The sequence below is a fragment of the Amia ocellicauda genome, chromosome 2 (assembly GCF_036373705.1).
Source record: "Amia ocellicauda isolate fAmiCal2 chromosome 2, fAmiCal2.hap1, whole genome shotgun sequence".
NCBI lineage: Eukaryota > Metazoa > Chordata > Actinopteri > Amiiformes > Amiidae > Amia > Amia ocellicauda.
Genome location: NC_089851.1, coordinates 16,962,067 through 16,981,164, shown reverse-complemented (window position 1 = coordinate 16,981,164; position 19,098 = coordinate 16,962,067). Strand labels below are relative to the sequence as shown.

General features: G+C 37.2%; 1 protein-coding gene across 1 annotated transcript in view; it reads right to left on the bottom strand.

The window, feature by feature from the left end:
* sntg1 (syntrophin, gamma 1) overlaps positions 1-18,848 on the bottom strand; it is a 164,727-nt gene extending 145,879 nt beyond the window's left edge. Inside the window, exon 1 of the mRNA XM_066719652.1 lies at positions 18,324-18,848. The gene's annotated coding sequence lies outside the window, so the exon portion shown is untranslated. The remainder of the gene's footprint in view (positions 1-18,323) is intronic.
* Between the last annotated feature and the right edge of the window lie 250 nt (positions 18,849-19,098).

Genomic DNA, 19,098 nt, shown 5'->3' with positions numbered 1-19,098 from the left:
TTGCTCCCAATCCAGCACACATAAACCCAATGCTGAAAGGCAGGTTTATGCAAGATATGACTAACCATCCCAGTTTTATACCAGTGAAGGACTTTATAGTCACCAGGCTCCTTTAAATAGCTTAGGAGCTCATGCTTATCATGTTGTGCAATAGAGTGACTTGTAAGGGCTTTGTGATGAGGAGCTATCCTCTAGGCAATCCTGTAAAACAGTCAACACAGTTTCCGCTAAAGTAATGTTTCTGTTTTGTTGTTTTTATTGCTGGAAGTAATGCCACTTTCTATGTCCGGAAATGTTCCAGTAAATCCAAGTAAAAGAATCAATGTAATGTTTACTTTGTACCATACTGAAAACTTTCCATCAGCATCATTGAAGATTACATATCATCCAAACAGATTAAAAAGGACATTCCCTTTAAAGAGAGACTTATGGAAATGAGCCTACACATACAACGGTGAATAATAACAGAGAACTGGGAGGTCGTAGGCCTATACAGCTACCCTTCTATCATTCAGCAAATAATGATCATAATCAACACATATATAACATTATAACTACACTGAATCAAAACTTTGATCCATCTGGCAATCAATAATAATAATAATAATAATAATAATAATAATAATAATAATAATAAACAGAATTAAATGGTGAATTTCAATTACCTAGAAGAAAATTTCAGTCAAAAGCAACATCAAATCTTGCAGTTATAATATTCGATTATATAATATAGATTATAATATAATCTATATTATAATATATATATATATATATATATATATATATATATATATACTGAATTTCTGCCTGTGGGATCGTCCAAAACCAATACCTGGTGTAGGTTTGTTTACAGTGGAAATTAAATATGTATTTGGGCCTACTTTTACTGAACAGGAAGATTTGTTACAATCAGAATGATTTATCCAATAAAGAAATATGAAAGAGTCAAAAACGAAAGTATGTTGAACTGAATTGATAACTGCTTAATAACAGGCTTAGCTTTGCAGCCTTACAAATTTGATGTGTTATCAAAGGAAAAATCTGTGACCCAATTTCATTATTTAACAAAAATGTATAACAAAGATTGTACTCATGTGGGCATATGAAATAACAGAAATTAATACAATTGCGCAGCATAACAGTTATTTTTTCACCAGCTGAAAAAGTCAGTGAGATGCAATTTAAGAAAGGTCTACACCAGGTGTGGACAAACAATTTTTTTTTTCCTGGTCGCTTGCATTGCCAGTCCACACCATAACTGACCACACCAATATTAAACCAGGAAATGTTAACAAAATACATTTATTTCACAATTCTAATGACACAACATCTGAACTTTACTGACAAAAAAATGAAATTTCAATGAGAGATTTGGCATTCTTTTTCTCACCAATTCAAGAAACTGCAGCTCAAAATTCAAACACAATGCATATCTCAGTTTTGTTTCCAGATTCATATCAACGAGGTATAATTTGTATTATCTGTTATAATAATCAATGACATTCACTCATACAGTAAAAAAATAAAAAATAAAAATTGAAATATTATAAAATTTCAGTTCACCTAAATGGAGAAAATGCTTACCAGTTTGTATGTTCACAGTTAGGCATTTCCTAATACTATGAATAAAGAATGTTTTTACTAACATAAACAATATGATTAGAACCTGTATACAATTTAATGAGAGAACGTTTAATGTAGAAAACACTAAAATGTGGGTTAATACTTAAAAGGTATTATTTACATGCAAACTACCAGTACTAGCTTCAAAAGAGTAAGCATTTAAAGTACTATTAAGAGCATAAGCATCATGATAACCCCTATTAAGCGCAATTGGTTATAATCATAGTGCATAATAAGATAGTTATACAAATCAAGACTTTTACCCAACTGTGAATCACATATTACAATCTTGTACCCTATTACAGATTATTACCCTATTATTTTGATTTAGAAATATACCTAGTAGAAAGGGGTTTCATACAATAAATAAAACCATAGATAAGGTACAGGATTGTACTTTGCGATTGGTGGGTAGGCCATAGTTTTGATTAGGTCTAGCCCTAACAGGTCCTATAGTGAAATCAGGATTTAGTATTTTTTAAAAGATATTTCAGATTTTTTTTTTAATCTGTGAGGCAGTTACTTCCAAAATATCAATAACAGGCACAATTATTTAACATATTTTTCTTCTGTTCCAATTATTCTTTCCCTCATCTCTTTATCTTTTTAGTATGTAACTAGGGCAATCATTAATCACTTCATTGTGTAACAAATTTGGTATCCTCTATGTCCAACAACAAGGGTTTTCATATAGTGAATTTGCTTCTACCTAAGTTAATTAGCATGCTCTGGGAGTCAATCCTAGTCATTCAGTTGGGTATTTTAGCAGCCAAATCCTCAGGAAATTAACATGTGGAAAATGACTTCCCATTGATTGAGGGATTCTGCAAAAGCAAAACAAATCCTTACTTTGAGTCATATTAACATTTCAATATATGCCAATACTGGGGTTAGGGTTACAACACATTTGACACCGAAATGTCTTGAGCTCTTTTTCTTGTGTACATACTCACGAAAGGAAAAATAAAACACTCATGCCTTCTACCACGAAGCATTTCTTGCCTCGGTTCCAGTGTCTTAAGCGCCGTGTCCGCCATGTCGTCCTGTAAAGCAGCCGCTGAGATCCGTCCTCTGAGGAGCAGCAGCGACTGCGGGTTTGGTTTGTTTCGTGTTAAAAACAGACAGAAACACTGCGACTTTGTGTCTGTGTTATTATGTGTGCTTTACATCATTGCACAGCGTAATAAATACGCGTTTCTGAGCGTGTAGAGACAACATTATATTCAGACAAGCGTGTTCGCATAAGAATACGGTTCCATGTGCAACAATAAAATAAATAGCAAATATGTATTATCGTCATAATTTGTGCTAGTATATATGTATTTAAAACGGCACAGCGTGACTCCCTTCATTTATTACTCTTACTACAGATTTGTAACTGCAAACGATACTTTTTGCCGTATTATTTATAATTTACTTATCAGACGTAAGTGTGCGCGTCTCAGTCATGGCGTTTATGGACGCCTTTATTAAACCAGTCCTTAATGTTTTAGAGGGAAACCCAGCTCTGCTGTATTAATGTATTCATTCATTGATCTTGTCAATGGACACGTTAATGACTCGTGTTCCTTCACACTGACTGTGTCTGATTGTCCTGCACACATTCAACACACAGCCTGAACACGGCCAGCTGTCCTTCAGTATTAATACCATCGGCTGCTGATGCGATTATTATCCTCCAGTTTATTGTAACTAGTCTGTGAATCACAGTGATTAATGCACTCGGGTATTAACTGTATCAGTCATTGTTTCTGTACGTGGATTTCACTCCATGCTGCTAATAAACCTGTAATTTCTTCGTGATCGCACTCGGCACTTGAGATTATATCCTCCAACACAATGTGTCTGATCTCCTCCCTGTCTCAAGTCAAACACACACCTCCGCTGCTGAATGTGAATCATGTCCTTAGTGGGGACGGACGCTTATGGACACGTCCAGCACCAGCAAGTTAACCGACACAAAACACGGCGCGTCCGGACGCTCAGCCAGTGGAAACACCCGTTTAAGCGTCCGGGGCCGCCAGTGGAAACAGGGCATCTGTTTCTACTAGATTCCAGTTGGATGCCAATTCAGGTGCACACACACATTTGTAATTGAGCAGAAATGTATGACCACACATTGGCAATACAAAAATGCAGTAGACAGCTGTAACAGGATAAAGGATACCCATTTCAACTCTGAAGAAGGAAAAGAGGAAGCTGGGAAAGGTGGATGAAATATTTAATGGGTTCAGGTAAAGGTAAATAAAAAAAATAATTCAAAAGGCAAATGCATAGTAATTTCTCTGCATTAGTCATTCTGCTAAAAATAGAATGTTCTGTTATGTATTCAGTAAGATGACTGAAGAAAACATGAGAACAAAAGAATCCTCTCAGATAGTTCAGGCTGCATGCATGTCTTTACTGACTCCATACTAGGTTCTTAATTGAGACATTTTACTAAAAACACAAATACGATTTATTTCTATAATTTGTAATTTGTAACCTTTATTTTCAACCTAAGATAAGCCAATGCCCTATGTCTAGCCAAACAAACAGCAATATTCGATACAACAAAACAAAATAAAATAATGTATATAATCTAAATACTGCATTTTGTGAAAAATAAACAATTAGTAATCATAACAATTCAGAGCAGGTATTTTCACTGATTCATGTTTTGCCTTTTTTAATCTAACTGATCTGTCGACATTAAAAATAATAATGTATTATTACAAATAAACTACTAAAGATAAAAAATAATACATCATACAGCCTATTAAAAATATGTTTAATACCAAATAATGTTTTTCCATAAAATATTTAGCTAGTAAGTGATGGCACAGTTTGACTCCTGGAAAACTGCAGGCTCACATTTTTAAGACAGACTGAAAATAGTACTGAACAGTAATGAAAATATTAACGTATTCCTCAAAAGAAGTTGTGATTTTCTGAAAGAGTTCAAACAGGAGTCTTGCATTAACTCTGATATAACCCAAACACTGCTGCATTTCTAAACTGAGGCCTACAATGCAAGCAAGAACAGCTCTGTTAATCACAGACTATCAGACTTGGGCACTTGCTATAAATCTGCTCTCAGAACCTAGGCAGCTGGCAACCTCCACATCACTTTTAATCTTCCATACAACTACTCTGTCCTCTTAGTCCCTGAAACAGGTTGAAACCATTTCATGTGTCAGCTCGCTCTTCAAAATCTCATAGGTTACCCAATGTGACACTTATCATTTGGACAACAGAAATACAGATTCTTAATGCACCACGGGAACACTAGAGTCAACACAAACATATTCACCATGCAATATAAATCATGACAAATAGAGTATAAAGCAGGGGTAGTCAATTCTTTTTTGCCAGGGTCCAAATTTCTTGGTCAAGGTCTAGACTCCAGAGGGGGGAAAAGAATCACACCTCCAAATGCCCCTTTCCAAAACACACACAATTCTGTGAATTAGTAATATACCCTGTTGCTTATATTTAGTAGATCCATTTGATGAAGTACAAAACTAAAACATTTAAATAGATGTAAATATAAATATTAAAGGGTTTTCAGACCACTTTTAATTGATTTAATTTGTTAAATATTATTGTAGGCATATAGATAAACGTAAAAGAAACTGTCAAGCATTTTGTGTCTTATTAGGTTCAAATCTTTACCTCTTCCCTTTATCACTTTACACTGTTCAAAATTAATGTTGAAAACTTAGCTGAAAATCTCCATGAAATCCATGAAATCAGGCAGATTTGGACTCAAACATATCTTTGCTTCACAACTACATATCACCAGCGAAATATCACATCAACCAACATTATACATGCAAACTAGACATGGTTTCAGGTGCTTGTCAATCACATTTCAGTGGAGCTCTGTAATTGTAATGGGTGAGGATGCACAATTTTCTATTTGTGCACCTACTAGAAATATGCATCTTCATTGGAAATAAGCTGTTTCCACCACTGATGTAGTTTCTAGGTGAATACAAGCTATGGCACCCCTCCACTCTCTGGTCATGTGTATGCAAGGTTGAAATATGTCCACACATCAAACGATCCACAGTTTACTTGTTTATAGAAATCAGGAAAACAAACCGAATACCTGTGTTTTTGACGAGTACAAAGTGACGCTCTTGCCCCAGTCCAGAACATGTATAGAGACACCCGAACCGGGAATCTGCGAGCAATCAACTAACTAACTAACTAACATGAACACAAGTTCTATAGGACATCCCATATTAATATGTAACATCCTATTGGCTAATAACCAGGAAGGGCTGCTACTAGGTTCCTAACAATAACAAGTATTGAGTGCAAGAAACCTCCGTAACATTTAAAATAAATAAAAAATCATGATAATAAGTTATTTAACATTCTCGCAGTCCATTCAAAATCATCTGGCAGTCCGGATTTGACCCGTGGTCCACCTATTGACTACCCCTGGTATAAAGTGTTATAATAATCCAAATCACATTGAGTAAATGTTTTACCCACAAATATCTGTGGTTGAATATGGTACCTACTGATGTCACTTGACAAGCCCTTTACAGTTCCTCTCCAGATTAATTAATATGACTGATCCGGCTCTTTAAAAATTGAGCTCCAAAATGGAATAAAGCAAATAAGCACTCCAGGATCATAATATTAATATTGTGAGAAGTATGATTACACCAGTGTGGCCAACTTTCGGTGTTCCTCGAGCAGTATGACCACACTGGTCTGACCACAGAATTTGAGAACTTGAATTGCATAACAAATAAAGCACGTTCAGATCAGAAAAGGCTGTGTAAAAGCGGTAAATATCAGCATAAACATCTGTGGTGTGAGTTTTTGTCTATTTTGATATAATATAATCTACTCTGAACTACACATGTTTTGCATATAGAAATTGTTCATTGTAATGAGGGCACCCTACAAATTAAGTACATAATTAAAGACAATTGTACACCTGCCTAAGGGCTGGATTAAATCAAAATTTTGACTCATATGCCAATTCAAATTCCAAGTTCTGATGTAACCCAGGCCTAAGTGCAACTAGAATTTGCATTCTGCTGAAGATAGTATTTTCAAACTGTATGTTTATGTGCCTATTTAGATTGAATATATTACTCTGTTTATATATGGAGTTGCACACATAAGCTGATTTAACACAATCAGCTGGTTCAAATGAAGGGAGCCAATACTTTTGCCTGTATCAGTATGTGTGCGTATATACATGTATATAGACATGCAGTATATTAACAAATCAGGTAAATATGTTATACTAACATTCTGCCTGAGGAGTACCACATTTCATTAATAGTAATTAATCTATGAATCACAGCAGAATGTCATCCACTGTTCTTTATGAGACTGACAATAGATCTCAAAACAGAGTTAATTTACCAGATGTCCCTTTGTGGACCCTAGAGCCATTTGTCAGCTGATGTACTTATTTTTCATGGTAAACTATGGTTAAACAGATGACAATTACTAAACTGCTAATGATATAATATGCCATAAACATAAAATAACCATAAGCACCGGTGGAGTAATGAAAGTAAGGGCATTATCATATTTTAAATCTGACATGCAAATCAATAAAATAAACCTTTCTCTAAATACTCTTCTGATTATACAGTACATTTAATTTATTTGACAAAGTTAATCCTTATTCTAAATTTCAGGAATTAAATCTTCATGAATTCTTAAGCTTTTTATTTATTTTTTTAGACATTATGAAATGTATTCTGCATTATTTAATGATACTCCAACTGCAAACCTGTGGAAATATATATATATATATATTATATATATAGTTTATGTTTTAAACATAATATTATAGTATTTAAACATTTTATAGTTTTGTTTTCTCCTGCATCTGTTTGTGGTCATGTAGATTGTCCATGATGTTGTATAAACATTTGAATCTTACTTGCTGTGTTAACTATGTAGAATTCAGTTTCCCTTGTAGTGAATTTGTGAGTACTTGTTTTACTGGTGACCATCAAGTATGCTAATATCTTGAAATCTTACTCTTTTCAGATACAGAAGCATTATGCTGTTCCAAGGATACTAGTAAGAATAATAGAAATTATATTGTTTATCTATATATAATAGTAGGAACAACAATAGCTTTACTTTCTGACATTATTATCACCCACATGTAGCCTTCTTACAAAATATAGTTCACAAAAGAAAGGAATACATGTGTGGAATTATAAAATATCTTCTGCACCAGCAAAACAATAACTAACATTTTTACCATCTCAATGTTTTACACAACATTTTCAATTGAGATTTGCAGGATGACTGTCAGTGCATATATACTATATTACCAATGGTTTTGACCCAACAAATATCAAAAGGCAGCTATTGACAATGACTTTAATATAGAGTCCACCCTGGGCCTTAATGCCTGCTGCAATGTTTTTGGTAGAGGGCTGTAATTATATAAATATATCCCATGGCCCTGAAGGTGTCCAACACAAAAACCAGTAGCCCTAGTCCAAACCATGACACACATATGCAGAACTCACACTATTGCTTGGCAAATGCACAAAGCATTCTGTAACAACATCACACCCAGACCTTCTCATTAGAAATAAACAGTGTGTAGACAGACTCATCACTCCATAGGATACATCCCCACTTTTCTAAACCATATTTTCAGTGGCCCTGAAACCACTGTAATCTGTGCATTCATGTGCATGAACATTGGCTCGTGGATAGCTACCTTGTGCATATAATTCCCTAGGTAGTGTGAATACACAGTACTTGTGAGTTCACTGATCTCCTGGGTGATGGCTTTAGAACCTTCACTGTTCACCTCGCAAACATGACATACTTCCTATGGGTTCCATGGCTTCTAGTTTCAGCAATATTCCCCACTCAAGCCTACCTAAACCAAGGAGTATCATAAATTTTATGTTCTGCATTCATTCTAAATGACAACTACTGGTCCATCTTGAAATGTTTACACTTAATCCAGATTGCTTTTTTATAGTTTTGGACTACTGTAGCCGATGCAGGTCGGAGCTCCGCACCTGGGATTCGAACCGTACACCACCAGCGCCCCTCCGAGCACTCCGCACTGTAGCGGCTCCAGCGTAGTACAATGTTAAGCCCTCTACACCAAAAGACTAGGTCTGGAATGGTGCAGTTTGGCCCCCCCATAAACCGCACATGGGGTCTGTTTGGTGATTATGAACACATTGAATGGTGTTCACAGCATTCACATTGCACTTGATCTGTATATTTAACTTATATTTCATGATGAAGATCTTACAGACGATCGCTGCTTCCATAACTTCAAAACGTTTACAAACTCCCACCTTCAAGCATAAGTAAATGACCCAATAAGTGAAACAAGGTTTTGGAAACCAACTCTGTAGGATAGAACTGTTCCCGAGGGCAGAGCTTACATGATGGGTTTGATTTGTTTCTAGCATTTGGAAGGCAGGACTTATATGACGCAACCTTAGTTTGTAAACTTGTAGATGGCACCACACCCCACGTCCTGTGTGTTTGCACAGGCTTGCTCAATGGGCAGGTCTGCCCTGTATATAGCCAATGGGTAAACGTGGTGTATTCACGAAGACTCTCACCATTCTGTGCATAATCTGCAGTTTTTATTTTATTTTTGCAGAACTATCATGGAATCAATGAGATATAACAGTGATCGTGTTTTAAAAAATGTTAAATGCGCATGTTCAATTTTTTTCATGTCACAAAAACGTGCCGGAGCTGTGCTTAGTTGTCCCAGAGCGCAGACAGTCTCTAATTGAGAGATACTGGAGTTCTGCTATGGTGTGCTCCAGCATCTATTAATCTATTAATATGTAACTGATTCTTCTTGTACCTTCTTGTAAGGTATGTAATGTTAAATAAGAGTACCACAGGGATTGCTATTTGGAATTGCTCATGTTTCTTCTCTGAGTAAATGATGATGACCCTGATGTATGCAGAAATCTATGTAAATCTGCAGCTGTCACAAAGCTGCCAAGGGTTGCTAACACACAAGAGAAAAGGCTAGAAAAGCCAAAAGGATTCAGTCTGGACACACAGCTGGGCAGCCACAGAGGGAATATTGATTACGAATATAAATTAGGCATCAAATCAGAATATATTATCTAGAAGGAAGTTACGTGTTATTGTAAAAATGCCACTATCTTCAATCAAACAAAGTAATAATAAAACATTATAATGCTTAACCATCCATTTAAAAGTGAGATAAATATATATTATTGTATTGTATCACATTCTGTTATACTGTATATACATGGTACGTACATGTGATTACCAACTCAAAATATACACATAAATATATATCTTTATCTATTTATGAATATACAGTACTGTGCAAAAGTTTTAGGCAGGTATGAAAAATGCTGTAAAGTAAGAATGCTTTCAAAAATAGACATGTTAATAGATTATATTTATTAATTAACTAAATGCAAAGTGAGTGAACAGAAATCTAAATCAAGTCCACATTTGATGTGACCTTTGCCTTCAAAACAGCATCAGTACTTCTAGGTCCACTTGCACAAAGTCAGGGATTTTGTAGGCATATAGTCCAGTGTATGATTAAACAATTATACCAAACAAGTGCTAATGATCATCAATTCAATATGTTGGTTGAAACACAATCATTAACTGAAACAGACACAGCTGTGTAGGAGGAATAAAACTGGGTGAGGAACAGCCAAACTCAGCTAACAAGGTGAGGTTGCTGAAGACAGTTTACTGTCAAAAGTCATACACCATGGCAAGACTGAGCACAGCAACAAGACACAAGGTAGTTCTACTGCATCAGCAAGGTCTCTCCCAGGCAGAAATTTCAAGACAGAAACGGGCAACGTTGAGGACCGTAGACGCAGTGGTCAGCCAAGGAAACTTACTGCAGCAGATGAAAGACACATCATGCTTACTTATTTTTGCAATCGGAAGATGTCCAGTAGTGCCATCAGCTCAGAATTGGCAGAAAACAGTGGGACCCAGGAACATCCATCTACTGTCCGGAGAAGTGTGGTCAGAAGTGTCCTTCATGGAAGACTTGCGGCCATACCTCCGACGTGGATACAAGGCCAAGCGACTCAACTATGCACAAAAACACAGGAACTGTGGTGCAGAAAAATGGCAGCAGGTGCTCTGGACTGATGAGTCAAAATTTGAAATATTTGTCTGTGGCAGAAGGCAGTTTGTTCACTGTAGAGCTGGAGAGCGGTACATGAATGAGTATCTGCAGGCAACAGTGAAGCATGATGGAGGTTCCTTGCAAGTTTGGGGCTGCATTTCTGCAAATGGAGTTGGGGATTTGGTCAGAATTAATGGTCTCCTCAATGCTGAGAAGTTCAGGCAGATTACATGGGATTACATGAAGAGAGAGAAACAACTGAGGCTGCCTAAATCCACAGAAGAACTGTGGTTAGTTCTCCAAGATGTTTGGGCCAAACTACCTGCCGAGTTCCTTCAAAAAAAGTGTGCAAGTGTACCTAGAAGAATAGATGTTGTTTTGAAGGCAAAGGGTGGTCACACCAAATATTGATTTGATGTAGATTTTTCTTCTGTTCACTCACTTTGCATTTTGTTAATTGATAAATATAATCTATTAACGACTATTTTTGAAAGCATTCTTACTTTACAGCATTTTCTCACACCTGCCTAAAACTTTTGCTCTATTATTGGCTCTGCCCCTTTATAAAACAGAAAGCTACAGGCATTTGAACCTTAATTACGGATTTGGATTACCGACTTTATTGAATACTGTGTGTGTTGTGTTAGTGTTTATTATATGTTTAGAGAGGTACCTGTGTCAGTGTTCAGTTTAAGTTGGAGACAAGCTAGGGTTGGTTTTGGTTTTCGGTAGTGTCTTGTTTTGAGCACCGTGCTCTGTGCCCCCTTCCCAAGGGCCCCATCTCCAAAGGGCAGGGACTCTAGCTGTGGGACACACAAGGGCCCCATCTCCAAAGGGCAGGGAGTGTAGCTGTGGGACTCCAGCGAGGAGAAGACTGCAAGGAGACGCTGCACATCAACAGCAGGCAGCCATGATAATCTCTCCGATTCCAGTCCTGCTCTCTCCTTCCTCTCATCGTGCACCTGCACGTCATTGTCTCCCTAATCCCTCTAACCTCATCTCCCTGCCTCTCCCCTCCTCCTCCCTCCCCTCTATTCCCCTCTCTGGCGGTCTGTGGAACTTCCACTCAGCTTCCAACAAGGCTGACTTCATCTCCGCCTTCGCCACCCACTAATCTCTGGATTTCCTCACTCTTACCGAGACATGGATCTCCCCCGAGAACTCAACCACCCCTCCCGCCCTATCCTCTCTGTTTGTCCTTACCCACTCCCCCCGCTCCTGCTGTCCCCCTCTCTCCTCTTCTCTGTCCCCCGCTTTCTCTCCTCTATCATGACTATCAGCTTTGAATTCCACGCAGTAGAACTAACCTCTCTCGCTCACCTTTTCCTTACTGTTCTCTACCACCCTACAGGTCCACTCGCCTCCTTCCTGGATAAACTCGACTTTCTTCTCTCCTCCCTCCCCTCACTGTCCTCACCTACCATCGTCTGGGAGACTTCAACATCCACCCCTCTGACCCTCCCACTCTTTTAACTTTTAACTCCCCGTCTCCCCCCACTCACAGGGCAGGCCGCCAGCTAGATCTCATCTTCTCTAGAGGCTGCTCCCCTTTGACGCTCTCCGTGACACCCCAGGACATCTCAGACCACCACTCCACTGCTCTCACTGTCTTACCTTCTATTGATTGTTTTTCCCATCTGTCTGTTAACTGTGCTACCTCCTCTTTGTTCTCCTCCCTCACCTCCTCCCTTGATTCTCTCTGTCATCTCACATCTCATAATGTCCGTCCCTCCCCTCCTCAGCCTTAGATCTCTTCTGTTCTTCGCTCAACCTGATCCAGTCTGCACGCCGCTGAACAGAAGTGGAAGAGGTCCAAACTCCCAGCTGACCTCGAACTCTACTGCTCTCTACTATGCACGTTCTCCTCCTCACTCACCGCAGCCAAGAAGTCATACTTCCAATCCCCGCAAACTCTACACCACCTTCTCCTCCCTCTTCGTCCTCCCTCCCCCTCCTCCTCCTCTCTCGTCTCTCTCTGCAGATGATTTTGCCTCCTTCTTCTCCTCCAAGATCACTGACATCCGCAAGCTCTTCAACAGTCCCCCCTCCTCTCCCATCCCACCCAAGCCTCCCACTGATCAAGTACTACCTGCCCGCTCCAGCTCATCCAGAACTCTGCGGCTCATCTGGTATTCTCTCTGCCCCAATTCACACACGCTACTCCACTGCTCTGCTCCCTCCACTGGCTCCCGATACCGGCACGCATTCAGTTCAAGACATTGACCCTCACCTACCGCTGTCTCAACCACACTGCACCAAGTTACCTTCAGTGTCTCGACTCTCCATACATCCCCTCCAGACCACTGCGATCTTCCGGTGCCAAAAGACTAACTCCACTCCCCTTCCTCCAGAGCTGCTCCTTCTCATCCCTGGCCCCTAAGTGGTGGAACGACCTTCCCATTGAAGTCAAAACAGCAGAGTCTCTGACCTCCTTCCGGCGCTTACTCAATACACATCTTTTCGTACAGTACTCCTATAAGATAGCACTTATACAATGTGTTGTCTTACTACTTGCCTTGCTTTACCAGTACTTGTATTGTTTATTTTGATTCCCCCTATGCTCCTTTTCCCCTGGCCCTTGACTGTGACCTAACATCTTATCTGCACTTAGCAGCTTTTACAATCTAGAAAGACCTAATTTATTGTTTACTGTATATCTCATATACAGTTGTGCAAATTGAAATTGGTAAAATGTATTATGCCTTGAATTGCAGTGTATTATTTGCACTTTGTATTGCTCTTATAATTTTGTAAGTCGCCCTGGACAAGGGTATCTGCTTAGAAAAAAATATATATAATAAAAAATAATAAAAAAAAATAATATAAATAAACCTGGACTTTTGCACCTGATTGATACCTGTGCTGGTAGTTTTCTGAGCCCTGCTTTTAGAGCCCAAATGCCATGTGCAACCACACGGTGTCAGAAATGTTACAAAAAATACACAGCAACCAGGCAATTCTTCTGAGAATAGCCTTTTTTTCTTTCAAGTTCAATTGATTTTTCAACAATCAATCCCAAACATTATTTTAGACTGAGAACAACAACTTAGATCAAAAGGAATATCTGGAAATAAAGTAGAGATATATTCAACTTCAAAGCTACAGCAGCATGCATTTATTAAAGGACAAAATGTTGGATATATGGAGCAGGTTTCCAAGACATGAAGTGTATGCTGATTAGCCTGAATCTTTCAAAATATGGCTAGATGAGGATGCTGGATCAATAATGCATTAGGAAACGGATGTATGTTGTGGCTGTACAGATTTTCTTATACAAAACTGAAGTCCTTTGTTACAGACAAAACAAAAACTCATGACTCAATTGAACTTTCAATTTCTACACTGTGTGGTTGAAGAAACCAGACAGTTCAGTTGGAAGATTATGGTTTTAATATTTAATTTCCCAAATGTCATTATATATCTGTCAACATCATCATTAACTAATATGGTAAATAAAAAGATGCATTTGCTATTAGCTACTTTATTAAAATGATTAACTTATACTAATGACATATTTACCTTTGTTTTTTGTTTTGTTTTTTAATCTCTTTATAACAAATACTGAACAATCCCATTCTACTGGCTATAGTGTCATTATGTATTACACTGAGCCTTGTGGCTGAGACAAGTTATCAACTTATAAATTCTATTAACAATACATCCAAACATGCAGTGGCCTTTTATATTGGTGCTGTGACTTGCATTTCAGTAGACCTGTTACAAGGTATTTACCTTTGGCTATGGGTTGATGACGGCAGCTGAGTTTTGCAGTAGCATACATTACTGTCATGGATAAGGCCAAAGCTCAGCATGCATAAAATGCTTAGTTCTGGAACACGTTGTATGTGTTGTTGAGATTGCCAGGAAAGCATTTACACACTTAAGTCCATTTCCTATCAACGGCTGTTTAAATATGTAGGCAGACCATGTAAGGAGCAGTTAGGTATCACAAAAAATAATTATGAGTTCCTTAACTTATATTTAACAATGGATATGTACCTAATATACTGGTCTATATAATTTTGCTTCACAAAAGGGTTAAAATAAAAATACTACACGTTTACTTTCCCTTCAAAACAAAACCTTGATTATTTTAATACCAGTTCCTAACATCCATAATCTCTCTGTTAACAGAGTTTGTATGAAAAAGCATGATTTAAGAATAAAGTTTAATAATATTAAAATAGGGATATTAAAAAGTGTATTCCTACGGAACAAGATTAAGTGATTATTTCAAACTAAACATTCTATATTTAAAAGAGAGTGTGGTTATAACTGTTCAATGAGTGCAGAGAAAAGCATGTATATACAATATTGCCATACATGTCAACCGTTGAAATATGGCTGTAATGTGTCATACTGAAGTTCTGAGTGTACACATCAATTCTGATTCTGTGTAAAGCTTGGAGTAGTGGCTTCATTAAACTTCCAAATATCCAAGGTCTAGTTTGGTCAACACAACTGTTTATTAATTAACAATAAGAAGTGTCCATAGATACAAAGAGTGTAATCAATAATGATCAGACCATTTATACATTTCTTGTGTCTTAAGTGCCATAAGAAGGGTATGGGGCTATATCTGAAGACTATAACTACTAATGCATGTATCTAACCACTGATTCAAAAGGGATTTAACAAATATCAGTGAATAACTTGCTATTACAGGGCCCCTTGGCTTGGTAGTTCCATTGAGTCTTTAAATTAGATGCCCAGGAACGTTAGATACTCAAACAAAAACAAATGCTTTTTTTTTAATCTGCACAGATTGACATTTGTTTCTCTTCCAGCATCTGTGGAAACAATACAGTCTCCTTCCTAGCTTTCTACATAGCTGTGTATTATTTGAATATATGTTTCCTTATTAAAAAAAATATTAATAAAACAGGCAGAAGGAGATAATCCCATTGCAATTTAAGTAATGAGGAGGAATGAGAGAAAATTATTTATGTTCATTTAACATCAAACTTGAGTGATGCTAAAGACATGTAGGGGACATCTGATGCATAACTAATGGATACATACAAGCAGACAAGGGCAGTGTGAGGGAGGGTATTCTTATGTGGACACATACTTATACCAATTACTCTTTTTCTGCTTATAAATTGGTTGAAGCCCTACAATACCAGGTTGCACCTTATTCCATTGACTTAATTTGAACCCTTAAATAGAGGTTTCAGATATGTTTTATCTATCTAACCATTTAGGCTAACTGAAAGGGGCAATATCAGGGGCAAATATGCAACTATTTAATTAAACTCAGTCTATTGCTGCTGAAATCAATTAGTTTTCTTTCTCATTTAATGACTTATTGCCTCCCCTCCCTTACTGATTGTCTTGTGTGAGTAGCATATCAAACTTATTTCAAAGTAGCAAAGAATAAAATTGGATGTAAGTTAGAAATATATTTTCAACACATTCTCTTCTGAGAGTTAGAAACCAACGTTTTTTTAATACTGCACACAATATTTAATTGACTTTATATAATAAAAGATGATAGCAAAAAAGTGAAATAGATCTTCATTCAGCTTCACAGGGTGATATTACTCTTGACATAATCTTCACATTTTGTGCCAACTATAGAAAGTTCAATTTTTGTATAATCTGAAGACAAAACATGGTCCTAGGAGATTTAATCATAATCTGGATATCTTTGGATGAATCTGAGCCTCTTATTTGTATAGAAGGAGACTAGAGGGACATACAAATGTTAAGTATATATGTAGAAGAAAATCATACCATAATCATATTGATCTGTTTTGCTTTGGAGCTGTTTTGCATCCTCTGGTCATGATGCCCTTGTTACAACTGGGGGTGAATGAGTTCCAAAATATAGCAGGATTAATTAGTCTATAAATCTGGCACCATCTGTCAAGAAGCCCAAGTTTGGTCAATAATGGACTTTCCTGTACCATAACGATCTAGAGCGCATATCCATCCATGTATACAGCCAAGTGGTTAAACACAAAATCAATGTTCTGGATTGGCCATCATAATCTCTAGACCTCCAATCCAATAGCAAATTTGTTGTATGAACTGAATTAAGTAGTCTACAAGTGCAAGTCATGCAGCCTGGAGCAGCATGAGAGATTCTGCGTGGAGGAGTGGTTGAATATCTGGGAAGTTAATGAACATATTCAAAGGGATGAAGGACCAGACTCCTCCATGTTAGCAAAGCCAAAGTCGATTCACAAAGTACTGACTAAATAATGAATAGATTTGAAAACCATGTATTTAGAAATATATGTAACTTTTTACATATTGTATTGATGCATTTTCTTGCTTAATCACCTTTTAGTTACATACAGTAAAAAAATAAAAAAAGAACATAACAAAATGAATATGTACATAATTGAACCAAATATTCTAACATGTATTGTATGTTGAAGCATATTACCTAGGTATTTCATGGGGAGACATAAATGTCACATATGCTGTAAATTAAACTAGGTGTCTGGCATACATTCAAACACCCTCTTTTAATTATACCCTGCGAAATTATACTGCGGTGTTAATATGATTGAATATGAAACGCTGGTAGTTTTTAAATCTTTAACATAAGAAAGATTTAGCTTCTGTACAAGTGACTACATATAATTTGTTCCCTATTGGTATTTGCTTTTAATCAATGATACACACGGAGAGAGAGAAAGAGAGAGAGAGAGAGAGAGAGAGAGAGAGAGAGAGAGAGAGAGAGAGAGAGAGATGTACCAGTCAGGAGTGTTCTTCTGTTTTAAATAATTCTTCTGCTTTAAATCTACTTTTCTGCAGATTTTACGAACTGTAACTTATTGCCAAAGATGAACTGTGGCACCCAATTACAGTGTTTTTTCTCTCTTTACGTTGTCTATTCCTTCCTCGGTCTTTCCAACCCCAACATAATGCACACATTGTTTTAATACAAAGGATAGCAGCACTAAACTGTTCAATGCTGATTAAAGCACATACACAAAACGCCCGAACCATTTCATCCATTTTCACACTACCAAGTTTTGATACAATCCCTTTTCAAAAATAAACGTTGATTACGAGTAAGTTTATGAATTGATATAATATTAGGATATGAATTCCTGTTGTTCTGATGAACACCTTCATTAGCTGTATCAGCATGGGCGTTTAACAAAACCCTCTTTTTTTTGCATTCAATGGAAAGGGTTAAATCACTATTATTAACACGTACTTACCCATTTTTAAAAAACAGGGTACGTTAAAAAGGAAGCAATGTGCTGAGCACTGGAACAAATTGTGGTTACTTCTGTGATTATTTCTACTTGTAATACAATGTAACACAGGAACTAAACCGTAAGTAACGTGTCAAAAGCAATGTCAATGGTTAGTTGCAGGCGTGAAAAATACATAGATAATCTCATGTCTGTCTTTATGTATGTAAGAAAACATGCATACAGAGACAAAGATAATGTTTACAATTCGCTGTTTAAATAACTGAATATATATCTACACACACACACACACACACACACACACACACACACACACACATATATATATATATATATATATATATATATATATATATATATGACGGTTTATTAGCACTGATATGTGTAAGCAGAGGAAATTAACAAACAGGGCTTACCTGATATTCTGGTAACAGGTGCTACTGTAATACTGAACTCCTTTCCTTTTGACAGTGTGACCCCAAATCCCTTCCACCCGAGTTAATGAATCCCTTGATTATCTCCAGATGATGTTTTTTTTTTTTTTTTTTTTTTTTAAGAAAATAAAATAAAAATACTAATGCTGGAAATCGCCTCTGATCCCTGGCGCCTGTATCTTCCACACAGCTCCCGCAACTGTCTGATGATGCTGGGCAGCAAGTGAAAAACACATGAAATCCCCCAACTCAATTCACAAACTACCCTTAAGTTGTCTGTTCCTTAATCAGCCGGGTGATTAGCTTCCTTCAACGCAGATATCCTGTAAAATCCCTGTGAATGGTGGCCACACATTTCCTCATCTCTCCGGAGCGGAATAGTTGCTGCCTGATCCTTGTGTGGTGCTGAAATGACTGAATGAAAAACTCAGAAGACAGCTCACAGAAGAAGGGATCAAATCACTGGGGATTTTTGGTTCCCACACTCTTCCCAACCATGTGTGCTGGTCTTTTTTGTAGCCAATTATGTAACCCTTTTTAGCAGCACAGCACTAAAATGAACAGCACTAAAATGAAACTGCAATAAGCGAATAATCCAAATCCATATAAATAAAAAAAAGCGTTGTGACGAGAATATCTGCAGGGTTTTTACTGCAGCGAGAGTTCATTGAAGAGGGAGAAGCATTGCATTAGCAGCACAGGGGCTGCAGATACAGAGGGGAAGGCAGCTCTACTAACGAAGAACAAGGGGGTTACC